This window comes from Diadema setosum, chromosome 22 (assembly GCF_964275005.1).
Source record: "Diadema setosum chromosome 22, eeDiaSeto1, whole genome shotgun sequence".
In the NCBI taxonomy this organism is placed as follows: domain Eukaryota; kingdom Metazoa; phylum Echinodermata; class Echinoidea; order Diadematoida; family Diadematidae; genus Diadema; species Diadema setosum.
The window spans coordinates 16,334,458-16,348,801 of NC_092706.1; the positions used below are offsets into that span (position 1 = coordinate 16,334,458).

Genomic DNA, 14,344 nt, shown 5'->3' on the forward strand with positions numbered 1-14,344 from the left:
TCATAGTTTGCAGTCTCATGTAAAGGCAGGTACATCAAATGTACTATATTGGCAGTCTTTCACTCTCCATGTGCCACGTACGCACGCCCAACTCAGTTGACGGCGTGCCAACGTCACATATTCTGCTCAAACGCAAAGACCCGCCCACACTGATTTGTAAATCGCCAAATGTCACAGTACAATGAAAGCATTTCTCGAGATTCCATTCCTGTCACACTGAGCTTGCATTTCATGTGGTGATTGGATAGCAAGCGATGTTCCCTACTGGACAGGCAAGTAAATTTGAAGTTTCTGTCAATTGATGTTTAGTGTGCAAAAGTCATGGCTCTACAATAATGTAGCTACTAGTCATTTAAAAGAAAAACAATCAGAGATTTGCCATATAATTTACATTAAAGCAATGCTCGGCATTTTTTCTACAACTTCAGTCATTACATGTCCAGAATAACAACAGCCTATATATTGCACAGATTTGAAGAACAGAATGTTTTTCCAAAGTATGTTGCTGTCTAAGAATAATGTGGCACACAGGCGGTTTACACCATGGCACATAAAGAGTTAACCCGTTCCTTACGGGAACCTGGTATACCAGGTCCCCGTCGGAGCAACTGATTTATGGGAACCTGGGGGGCGTTTCATCAACGAGTTCGTCGGAGGTTTTCACCGACAAATTTGCTATCAGCCAATCAGACGCAAGGATTTCAGTAGCTTTTAGCAGTTGTCGGTGTAAATCACTGACAAAAAGTTTCATGAAACACCCCCCTGGTATACCAGGTTCCCAAGATGAAGACATGAGTGCCTGCTTTCGTGGCCTAAATTCATGCTTCTTTGTGTTACAAAGTCCCAAAGAATGGGTTTGATAAAAAGATTAGGATTTATTCTATCAGCACTTCTTCTCTTGCTGTTGGAAGATTTCGTATATCACAGTATTTTTTACATTTGTTCTGATTTAGTTTGCCCTTGCTCTGCTGCAAAACTCGTATGAACATGTACATTAGCGATCAAAGGTGATCACAGTAGATATCTGTGTTCGCTGACCCTAGTCACCGCATTCTGGCACTTGATTTGTGTATAACAAAAGAGTCTGTGAGCCCATCAGCGCACGCTCTATTCATACACCTGATCGATATTTCTATTGTTCAAGGGCACATGTAGTTGGCCATAGGGAGGGGATGCATGCAACGCTTGACTGCTTTTGCACAGGTGGATTACCAACCTGTCCATTCATTGTCGACGGGCAAAAAGAATCTCGTTTGGGGACATTGAAGGTATCTAGAGAATTGCAGAAGAAATGGGTTAAGAGTCTGTAAGAGTATTTTGATAATTCTGCAGCATTTGGACTATAAGGACACAAATTGTATGAGCCAGGGGTCTCAAGAATGCAGATCTACCGATATGTTTGTAAATAAACATTACTGCCTTCTATCAAACAAATACAGCTGGGTTACTAGGGTAACTTTCTGAAAGCATTCAAGAACTGTCTTCTCATCTTAATTTTGGTAAGTTACATATTTGTACATACACTCACACAAAGAAAAATAGTCTGATAGCATCATCTACTCATGCTCACCTAGTATGATTTCCTATCACCATTGTACAGTCATGTTCCTTGCTCATAGAAAAGGCCTTTTGCATCAGTTATGCAGTATTAAATCAGTTGACAGTACTCGTCCCATATCCCTGCAGTATGTAATTTTGCTACACTACATCTTGTATCCATAAATTATCCTATCAAAGCCAACCTTACAAAGACAGTCCAAAGTCTAACTTTCATTGTTCTGACCACTCCGATGATATACTTCTGATCATTATATTTCAACAAATGTAGCATCGAAGAAAAAACAACAGTATAGACAATATTATTTGAACTAAAAAGACTGAAAACAGGGCAAAAGGTTAATGTCTGCTAAAAAAAAATGATAACATCAACAGTCTTCAGGATCGGTGTCATCTATTGTTTGTCCTGCACAGAAACCAGTATCTGGTAAACCCTGCACACAAGGACAAGAGTTATACCGGTACATAAATGAGCATCCTTCTCAGACTCTACCCTGTACGGATATGTACAGTGTACTGTGACAGCAGTCCAGGAAGTGATCAACAGCAGTGATATGGAAAGCAAAAACCTGATGAATCTCATTATTGCAATATGTTGCATACCTATTTTCTCTGGAGAAAATATCAAATTCATTACAGTAATCTTTTAGTGCATGGCTCTGATCGTGGGTACCCTTCATCCTGCAATATTCTTAACATCCATAGAATTTTGCTGACAGTACCAAGGTGCTATTTTCTGATAAAGATTTAACAACATAAAGCTAAGGAAGCTGTAAGACTAGTTTCGTAATATTTAGAATAACATTTTTGTATTTACAGCCATTTTTAGATTAAAAAATGCTGTTTTTTGGCATATTAAATGTAACATTAAAAACAGCACAATTTCAAGCCCATCATTAAAAGGAAGGATTGTGCTTTTGTTGGGCATTTGATGAATGAAATGTATGAAGTAGTATAGTACAAAGATTTTTTATATTGAGAGCATGCCATGTGCTCTTCAAATAAAAATATATGGATGAATTAATATTTAGGGTTTTGTTCATAACTTTTGGTGTCCACCAAACATATATAAATAAATCACACAATTGCAGTTGATATTGCAATAGCTGTTTTGTAACATAGCATTCAAAAGCGATCAGAGTAACAGTCCAACAATTAAAAAGGTTTTTATTCCCCATTACTCTGATATACTATCACTTGCAACATCACTTGAATTTTTAGTGTCCACAGTTATGAACATAATACAGCCCTATTCTGAAGTAATGGAAAATCATTTTCTAAACTTTTGTATCACCAGGTATTGCTTTCATAAAAATATAAGAAAATATAACTTCACATAAGCATTTTACATTTCTTTAAAAATTTTTCATCAATTACGAAGGTGGACATGGTTATGAACAAAAGAGTTATGAACATAAGATTCAGTTTTTATTTAATATCAATGTCAAAGTTATGTAGCTATTTCTTAACAATTCTAACTATTCTGTCTTTTTCAGTATAAAAACACAAACTACTAATGATTTGATGTGTTGTACACTACATATTGTTGTACTTCCTTTCATCTCTTATGTTCATAACCTGGACACCACTGAATCTTATGCGTCCAACATTTATGAACAAAATGACAACTTCATAAAATTAAAACATTTATCTTAAAATTGATCTTGTAAAATTAATTTGATTTTAAGTCATTATTTCTTTAGTCTTAACTAGTTTCTTGTAAGTTTTGATGCATAAGAGTAATCTGTTTCTTTAGAATAACCATCAGTAGTGTCCTACAGTTATTAACATAATCTTTTTTGACAACAGCAAATTCTTACAGTGAAAAAGAATAAGAATGATTACAACTTTAGTTATGTTATATGTTGGTCCACTCCATTGCCTTTGTTTATTGAAATGTTGTTAATGGGGATATGATATCAATTCAGGGATGGTTGCTAAATTTCTTCAGCACAGGTCACAAAATCTTATGTTCATAACTATTGTCCAAAATGGATTTAATCACTATGCTTTGGTGAAGATGCAAATCCCTGAATTTCTGGTATATGATGATAGTCATAGCAATTATCAACTAGTATATCATTGTGCAAAGTTTTTTTTTTTTTTTTCTGAAACTGCTTCCATAAATGAATAAAAAAAAAAGGAAATGGACATGGAGTTATGAATAAAAGACACTTGATGTTTTGATGTTTGATTACATGTGCACTGCCCATGGAACAGCTCTTAAAATTGGTGTGTGAGTAAAGGGCTTTTTACACTTGTGTTTCTTAACCCCGGACTTTCTCTGACCCAGGACTATCGTTAGTCCCGTACCAATTTTTTCAGCTTTTTACACTCGCCAATTAGTCCCGTACTATCTCTTGTCCGGGGCTAAGGAGAAAACTGACCTTTTTACACTCGTCTTTCTTAGCCCCGGACTTTCCAAACCACATGAATATTCATAATTACGCTGTGTACTGTACACGTACACGCACGCACCGGCAGCACTTGATTACCTCGTTTCTGATTGGTCAGTGAGGGTCGCACTTCGTCTCCGTCGCTTAGCCCAGGATTATTTTTTCGTTCTGTTTACACTCACTTGCTTGGCACCGCAATTGCGGTGCTAACCCCTGCTATTTTGAAGGGCCAGATAGTACCGTACTATCGGTGGGGCTAGCCCACTTTGGCAAAAACGAGTGTAAACAGAAAGTGGGCTAAGGATAGTCCCGTACTATCGGTGGGGCTAAGGCCCCCCCTTAGCCCCACCGATAGTCCGGGGCTAAGCAAAAATTTACAAGTGTAAAAAGCCCTTAATACAGGGTGTAAGGAAGATTGTAAGGAGAGAATCAGTTTCATTCCAAGAACTTCACTTTTGACCCCATATGTTACACTTTGGGTACCCATGATTGGAGCCATGCACTTTAGCTATGCTGATTTGTGTCTGAAAATGTTGATCAAAATTAAGTTTGGAATCAACTGCCACTCCCAAGTCCTTACTTGACTCTACATACTGAGTATAAAAGATTTCATTACACTTCATATATAGTACAGTCATGCTGCTTGTCTCATTTACCAACTGTAAGAACACAACATTTTTCGGATGAAACTCGAGAAGCGACTTGTCTAATGAAGAGATAAGATATTTTAGGCCTTTCTACAAAGAAGTAGCATTACTGCCAGATCAACTTACTGAAATATTTCATCTATATCATCTGCATAACAGGTAATACTGCCATGACTGCTGGAAGTTACGTGCTCAGCCCAGGGAGGTCAAAATGTACACAATACAAAGCATGAGACCAAGGAGGCTCCCCAGGGGAATACTGCTTGTAACATTATCCCAGTGAGAAGGATGCAGACACATTGTTTCCTCCCAAAAAGAAATGATTTAAACCAATCAAGCAATAGGCTAGCAATGCTGGAAGACTTGACTTTAGCTAGAAGTCATCAGTCTGGGGTACCTTGTCAAAGGCTTTCATGAAATCCAATTCCCACATCAACATTTAACCATCGCTTCAAAACAAGCTTGTCCACTCACCTAATACATTAAAGGAGAAGTCCGGACGATTTTGAATAAATTTCACCATAATCTACATAAATCAAGGACCATAATGACTAATTTTCATTGAAAAATACCCTCCCAACTCGTCACAATCGATTTTTTAGCATCACTAATTTTGAATCGTAACTGTTCGACGGCGAGAAAGATCACGTGACGGCGTGACGTATTAGCATCACATTGTTTTTTTTGTTTGGAGCGTCAGCTGGCTCGGGGAGCCCTGCTTGAGCAACGGCGACACGGGCCGAGCAAGCGGTAGCATTCCGCGTGGTTCTGACCACGCAGCGGATGCACGCGGCATGATCTATTGCTTCACTTCGAAAATGCCGATGTGTGAGCGTTTGGGTGTTCTGATAAACCGGGCGATGGCCAGAAGAAGAGGTTTTTTTTTTTTGCCATTCCGAACCCAGAAAATGAGCGGGAAAGGTGTGCAAGATGGCTCTCCAATATTTTAATTGACAAGTTTGTCGTCAAAACTTACAACCACTACTCGATGCAGCCTCGTCATACTCCCCATCGGCGGCGTAACTGCAACCAGCAGCCCCATACGCATAGCATAATGGGGCTGCGCACTGCAGCATTCAGGATCATGATAAGGTAGTATCGCGGATAAATATCAACTTAAAATCGAAAAATTTCTTCAATTTGAAGATTTACCAGTGAAGATGAAGTATTGACAACAGGCTTGCGGGCAACGCTTGGTTCTGCCAATAGTCTCTTTCTCTTCGAATTAATGACTTAATGTGACCCGGTCGAGAGGAACCTTGGAGAGCTACACTGAATTGACGGCCAGCGCATAACCGAAGATGTGTGCGCACAGAGATGTCTCTTTGTGTGTGCGCCTGTGCTGGCCGTCAATAATTCAGTGTAGCTCTACAAGGTTCCTCTCGACCGAGTCACATTAAGTCATCAATTTGAACAGAAAAGGACAATTGGCAGAACCAAACATTGCCCAAAGCCTGTTGTCAATACTTTAACTTTACTGTTAAGTCTTCAAAGTGAAGAAATATTTCGATTTTAAGTTGATATTTATCCGTGATGCTACCCAATCATGATCCTGAATGCCACAGTACGCAGTCCCATTACGCTATGTGTATGGGGCTGTTGGTTGCAGTTACCGGCGGCAGTACTATGATGAAGCTGGCGCTGGCGTTTCTTCCGCGATTCAAGTTTTACTGTCGTAAGTTACCACCGTCAGACATACTCAACAGTCTCGGACAACAAGAGAGGCAATAATTCTGAAACTGACAGACTGATTTCAGATTGTTTACACTCAGAAGTTGAAAAAAACGATCACGAATTGTGATAGCATCAGCAGACATAAATGTATGTCTGAGCACTCTGATGACAACAATAGCCAATGAAATGTAAATGATGGGGTGGACACTAATAAGTACGGCAGTATTACAATACATATAATATTTCAATAAAATTAAAATCTTATAACATTGCAACTATTTTACATTAATCTTTGACGGATTTTATATAGATATATACCGAAGATTATTTGAATAAAGGAATACAGTATTTGGCAACAAATTGTCTGGTACTTATATAGGGGACCATTTTAAACATGTATATATATATATTCACAGATCTCATCCCTGAGAATAAATTCCATAACCTTGCAAGTGATACCTGTTAAAGCTGAATTTACTGAAAGTCTATGGTCACCTTTCTAAGAAACTGGACTAATATGAGCAATATCCCAGCATTCTGGAACAGTCCCAGTAGCCAATGAAGTTGAGAAAATAATACTCAAGGGCTCTGAAAAAGATGAACATGTAGCTAATTTAAATAACACTAGGGAGCTTGACGGAAAATAGATTTCAACACAGCAGCCCAATGAATTTGATATCAACAGAAAGCTTGTCAAAAAAAAAAAAAGAAACACAATGGAGTTTGAATCAGCTTTATATCTTTAAATTTGATCAAGATATGCATGTTTCAATATTTTTGTAGCAACATTCATTCTGAAAATTTCAATAGTGAAATGGTGAGTTATGACTATTTTCTAATGTATCGAGTCTTTGACAGTTTTTTTTTTTTTCCTGTTGCAGCTACATGAATATTATATCATTAGAAAGCTTGTTAGAAAAGAAACACACTGGTGTTTAAATCAGCTTAATACCTTCAAATTTGACCATGTTATGCAAGTTTTATCATCACTGGTACAGATTTTTATACATCAATTACAGTGTAGATATCAAATGGTGGAAAGTAAGAATTTGGTGTTTAAATCAGCTATCTTTAAAAAGGTAAAGATAATTGCATCTTTCTTGGAAAAGTTGTGTTAGTTTAACAATGCTGCTGGTAAAGTGATATCTTGTCTAAGTTTTCCAGTTGTAGAGCTCTAAACTTAAATTTGGTGTCATTGGAAAGCTCATCAGAAAAGAAACACAATGGTGTTGAAATAAGCTATAAACCTTTTAATCTGACAAAGGGTGCATTTATCAACCCTTTTTCTCGGCAGAAACAGGTTTTCCAAACGGCTTTCAGGGAATTTTTACGAGATGATAAACGCAGAGCTGTTTTGAAAGCCTTTTCGAAAGCCGCAAATTTGTGCTTTCCGAAACAGGTTTCCTAAACAGGTTTCCAGAAACCCGTTTCTAGAAGCCTTTTGAAGCGAGATAAACGCAAAGCTGTTTTAAAACGGCTTTGTACTGCAGTTACGAACCATGCACGCCATCATATGACCTCTTCTCCTCGGGTCAGCTATTGTGTTCGCGAAGAGTTGATAAACGCAACTATTTTGGAAGCCGTTCCATAAATTGAAGAGAGGTTATTACCAGCCTTCCAACTATTCTTAATTAGAAAAAATAATAACAATAAATGAATAAAACAAAATAAGACAGAACAAAAACACAGATCCCCACCCCAGCCTCATCAGCAATGCCCCCCCCCCCAAAAAAAAAAAAAAAAAAATAGCCATGATGATCATTGTATGATATTCAATATGTTATGCCCTCCATTTCAAAACTTACTCAAATTACAAACTCATATAATTTGTTCAACAAATCATAAATTGCCCAAATGTTGACAATACACATCAAGTAGCAACACGTACTGTGCAACATGCAAATTCAGATTTTCATAAAATACTACTTTTCCTTATCTTTTTCATTTTTTTTGATATATATTTTGGACCATATCCAACAGAAATATTGGCGTAAAAATGGTGCAGAAGTATCATCAAAACAATCTTTTGATTTTTCATGGCGAAAATGAAGACGAGTTATGCCGCGAGTGGTATCATTCGAAAGCGCGATGTCTCATGTACACTACATGATGCATTTTGTAACATGTTCAAAGGGTACCCCTACAGCAAGTGGTATGATGTCAAAGTTCAAAGGTCTAGCAGGACATTTCCCAAAAAAATGCAACCTCCATGAAATGGAGACAAGTTTCTTTTTCAGCTTTTTTTCACTAATTTCGTCAAAATGGATATGAGATTTGAAAAATTAAACTCCTTGGCTGCCTACATAAGGATGAATTTAGAATGTAAAAGATCAAGAAATGGGGACATTACAATAAATCATTGTTACCAGGTTTTCACACATTAGCAGATAGATTGCGGGAAATAGCAATCAGTCGAACTTTCTACTACAACACTCAAGGATGTGGTAGCCCATTTGGCCCAGGTGATTCACAAATGTTTGATTATCCCTATTTACTTAAAGATAATATAAAGTTTTGGTATTACCTCAAAAGTTTCCCTGAATTTGCTTGTCTTAGTTTGTGTTTCAGGTTAAAGTACCTTTCATATAACTAACATTGTGAGACTTACTCGCCCCAAAGTGCTCTCAAGTCTTAGTAATCATGCAATAATGGTTTCGCACCAGAGCCGCCGCCGCCGCCCCATTACGCTATGCGTATCGGGCTGCTGGTCGCTATGCGTATGGGGCTGCTGGTCGCAGTTAATTGCATGATTACTAAGAAATGAGAGCACTTTGGGGCGAGTAAGTCTCACAGTGTTAGTTATATGAAAGGTACTTTTACCTGAAACACGGAAATTCAGGGAAACTTTTGAGGTACCAAAACTTTTTATTGGCTTTAATATGTTCTTCACTGAGATCAACATGGTCCAGATTAGCCTGACCAAATGCCGTGTGAAGCACATGACTTCTGTACAGAGACAGGGCTGTGTATACAGTTAGATCCAGATGTGAAAAAAACAAACAAACAAACAAACAAAAAACATCAATACTGATGCCCACTGGACAGAAGCACTGGCCCATCAGATTCTACATCATTAAACAGTAAAAAAAAACATTTCCCTACATCTTACGATCCGGGTTCCATCAATTACCAATTCCTTTTTGGATTTTGTAATTTAGGTGGAATTCCACTTCTTATAATATATCTTTAATTTCATGTAGCATACTGCCAGAATCTTTTTTTGGATTGGTTATAGGAAAATCCTTTGCAATATCAGACCATTGTACTGTTGTGGGATTGCGTTTTGGGGACAGTCTGCCTTGACTTCCCCCTCCTCTCGACTGTACTTTACAATCGTAACCAGACCTGGACTGTGACTTTAACCTGACTGCGGGGTCACATGACTGACACATTCGACCCTGTCAGGTGACTGCCGACCACCATGACCTTGACTTGATGCTTGATGACTGGACGTATGACTGACAGATGTGGAAGGAAAATCCCCGTATTGAAATCGGTCCGGATCAGGCGCATCCAGCCATCTCGAGTATTGGTGAGTACTCATTTCTACCGAAGAGGAGCAAATCCCACTTTAGAATTCATATTCTTTCCGACAACATCTTGTAGCAGCTTTGACCTTATTTCTGGTTCTATAAAATATCTTGTTCTCTGCTTCCGTCTCACTCAAAAACCTTACCCAACATCTATCATTTGTCTGACTAGGGCCTATGTCATGATAATCATAAGCGAATCCAGAGGGGGGTGCCCCAGGCACGCCCCCCCCCCCCCATTTTCTAAAACAAAAGAAATAAAAAGAAAAAAATGAAAGAGGGCGCAGGCGCCCCCTCCCTTTAATTTTTTAAGTAACAATCTTTGTCAGCCGATTGTAGTGGCAGCAGAAAATTGCACTGAAGTCTTTCTCCTTTTTGCTTGTCAGCCAATGAATCCCGGAAGCGGCCCGAGGAACAGGAAAATTGCATGTACTGAAAAGCGCTTGTTTTGTTTTGTTTTTGTTTGTTTTTTGCTTGTTGGCCGATGAAACCTGGAAGAGGTGCGAGGAATGGAAAAACTACGTGATGAAGCATTGTCTTTGTTTTTGTTTTGTCTTTTAGCTTGTCAGCCGATGAGACCCGAAGTGGCACCAGACACAGAAAAATTTTTGGCGCCCACCCCCCCCCCCCCCTTTTGGCTTTATTTGAAATTCCTGGATCTGCATGCCCCTGATGTGCATGATAATGCAATGGCCATGGATGGATTTGAGCTGCTTTATCAATAAGAATTACAGACGTGACATCAACATCATGCATGACACTGTGTCATGCTGAGTGTCGAGTAGCCAAGACAGTGCGATCGAGATATCGGATGTAACTGTTACAATTCTAGATCTAAATAAACTTAATTTTCGACTGCGCCTCTCTCCATTATCCATATCCCGTTCTGTAACGTGTAACACAGCCCAGCGACTGGATGGGCTGCCGGCTGTGTATACTTACCCGTTCTGCTGCTGTCGTTGACTTATGACTCAACTGTGACCAGCAGCCCCATACGCATAGCGTTACGCTATGCGTAAGGGGCTGCTGGTCGCAGTAACCGTTGACCGATCTTGTCATCGGGAATATGTTCCGCGGAGACTACGTCTAACCAAGGAGGTTGAAGAGATGGAGTAACAACAGAGTTATTCCCTTTGATCTATATTCGAAGCCGCCGCTCAAAAATATTTGAAGCATGTGCCAAACAGGATCTGCCGCGCCGATATGAAGACAACTGACTCGTGTCTCATTGCATAATCACCAGCCACTTTAATCAAAGGAAGATATGTCTTTGTGATGGTAATTACTTTTCGCTATCCCTTCTTATAAAAGGTAGGTGATACAGACACGAGGATGCGCGCGAACAGAAATTGAGGAAAAAATGCTGAAATGAAGATGAAAATTACTCGACTGGGCATATATGCGGGCACTAATCTGATATATCTATCAGTATCATACTTGAAGATTATTCCATATTACTTTTAATTGGGGAAATTAAGCTGAAAAGTGATAACACCAGCTTTCCAGGATGGGACAGTGCGCAGCACAGTGTCTGGTCAGGCTAACTAGTATACCAGATACGTAGTATAACTAGAGGTCTATAGTCACTAGTACGTTAGTCTGACTTCATCACTGTTCAAGGAATTCCCTCCCCTTTCTATGCAGGAGAGCCGTAGGCGTAGATCTAATGTCAAAAAAATGATTTGAAAACAAAAAAAATAACTCCTCCGGGCAGACGGGTTTTTTTTTTTCTTTCTTTCTTTCTTTTTTTGTCTCTATCCCGCTGGCATAGCTACAGTAGCTGGGAACGCCTCTAACCGCAGCAGCGACCCCATAAATACGTACCGTAGTGCCCCGCGCCGGAGTTAGGAACGCCTCCAGAGCGAGCTACATGATCTACATCATGATCTACAGTAGGCCTACAGTACATGTTTGATCAACACGTAGGTTCTCCCTAACGCAGTTACTTGATTGTATGGCTACGGATGACTACCGAAAATAATCCATCGAAAACACCGTAACTTTTAGCTCATTACGGTTGATAAGTAAACCAGATTTCTTTTGACATCATTTGATATTCGACGACAGCTAGTTGTGCCTACCTTCTTCTGGGAGACTACCGGCTGAAACTCATCACAAACTCGAACTCGCCCATTCTTCGAATTTCGGTCCGATGATATTGGTACGGAAAACCGGTGGATAACGTCGTCTTACGTATTTATATACGTACGTTTCGAAGAAGAAGCACCACAGAACTCTACAGTACTACACTGAAGGGCCCGAATTCACGAAGGTGGTACAAATGAAACCATGGTTTAAACCATGGACAAAAACTATGGAGCGCCAAGTGTCACATGGAATACTTCGTTACGAAATCAGTCATTTCGTCGATGAAATGATGATTTTGTAACGAAATGACAACATTTTGTAACTAAATGAACATTTCATCCAAGAAATGATAATTTCGTTAACGAAACGGTCATTTTGTCGACGAAATGACCAATTTCGTAACGAAATATTCCGTGCGACACTTGGCGCTCCATGGTTTTAGTCCATGGTTTAAACCATGGTTTCATTTGTACCACTTTCGTGAATTCGGGCCTATGAGTTCTGTGAGAAGCACACCGAGTGTGTGTGTTTTCAGATCAGAGGGGGGATTCCTACGGTCAGCCTCTTACACAGTATGCACTGAATGATTACACTTAAATGACAAGAATAGGGTTAAACAAACATATATTTTTTAAGTTATTGTATTTATTTTTTATTAAAAATATTTAAATTGAAGTTTAGGAGAAAATATGTTTGTTTGTGTTCTCAAATTAAAAAAAAAGTAATTGAAGATCATTAATATTTTTACGGCAACCAAACAGAAAAGCATCCCTGCAAGAAGTAATAGCACTTCGAAAAACTTAAAATGAATGTGTGGTTGAGATTAAAATCTTAATTTGAATAAAGACATCGTAATTAAATAGTTTTGTATGTGTTCAAGGGTCGTACTCATACTCTTATTAAGGACCAGACCGACTTAAGAGTACAATTAGAAAAACAACACTTTATAGAGAATTATAGTAGCTTGCTTCAGTTGGGGAATATTCGATATTACGCAATCACTTGTAAATTTACATTCAAACTCTTTGCTCAAATTCAGACGAGTGACTCGACTATTTTGAGCACGGTTCACCTTCCTTAATTACGCATGGCATTGCCCCTGTTCCAGAGCAAGCAAATGTACCTTGCACGGATCTATTTCCACTTCGTGCTGCCAAGTGAATAACTGATTTTCTGTCAGTGTTAGTCAGTGGAGAGGTAAGTGTTGTTAGCTTCCTTTCTCTTAAAATGTGCAATGTAGAATTACAATTAAATTTTAGTGGTCACTGCACTGCCCTGTGTCACTGTGACGTCCGCTTGGCTCCTGCCTAGTTTATTTATAGGCTGCCTTCTTGTTACTGTTGGACAGTAACATAGAAGAAGAAAAAGAAGTGTATAAAGTTAAATATATTTGCCAATACATTTGAATACCACAGAACAAAATTTTCCTAATGTAATGACCAATGACTAACGTCAACGATTTTCTTTGGTGATGGGACCAACTCCAGCTCCCGCAACCACCTGGCAACAGGAAGTAAATTTACATTTGAATTAGGCTTAGTCTAGATTTATTCTGTAAAACGTTTAACATTAGACCTCTAGTTGCATGCAACATATAAACTTTAATGGGCATTGCGAAGTACCTACGTGTTACAACTGCATGCAGGCCTAAATTATACTTGTTACCTGCGTGGGAGTTGCCTGCGAGGTGCTGCCAGGCAGTGCATGTGGGCAATCTTTGTGACTTGATCACCATGCAGGCCCGGAACAAGCTTTGAGCATGCTCAAGATACAAGGGCCTGTCACACCTTTATTACCTTTCCGGGGCAAGCCCTGCTTTGTGACTTGTGGGGGACAATTTTTGCTACCCAGAGGTCCCTGCAGATACCCACACACGACAGTACCTAGTACGTATTTCACCCGTAATTGCCCAGAGGTGCGCACGCAAATCCTATTTACCCGCAAGTTTACAGGCCCTGTCACACCTTTCCAGGCAAGCTACATGGGCTTGTTGCATGTAGGAATTTTCCAGCATGCAGGACAGTTTCTGCCAGCAAACAGGGATTTGGACAAGTTTTGCATAATTTGTCTTACTTGTTGGATGCACGCTACTTTTATATGTTCAACTTGCGTGCATTCTGAGCTGTATGAACTGCATGTCAGGCACATGGATGGCTCATCAGGGCTGTCAACTCATTGAAAGAATCCCTCTGAAAGACTATTTATTTGGCAGGGGTCCCACAGAATGTCACTATCTTGGCCTCAACCGACTCTCAACTAACCAGCAGACAGGCAGTAACTAACCCTCAGCATGGACGCAATTTGCCCGCAGATTGCCCGCAGAGGTCCATGCAGAACACCAGTAGATTAAGGTCCGTAGTGGCAGCACCTCAAGGCAACTCCCACGCAGATAACATGTAGTTGTAATGCAGTGTCCGTATGTCACCCATTCCTAGAACGTCAGTTGAACATA

The 14,344-nt window shown here is 39.4% G+C and overlaps 1 protein-coding gene across 1 annotated transcript in view; it reads left to right on the plus strand.

Annotated features, from left to right (window-relative positions):
- Positions 1-12,946: 12,946 nt before the first annotated feature.
- LOC140245542 (NEDD8 ultimate buster 1-like) overlaps positions 12,947-14,344 on the plus strand; it is a 78,425-nt gene continuing 77,027 nt past the window's right edge. Inside the window, exon 1 of the mRNA XM_072325108.1 lies at positions 12,947-13,089. The gene's annotated coding sequence lies outside the window, so the exon portion shown is untranslated. The remainder of the gene's footprint in view (positions 13,090-14,344) is intronic.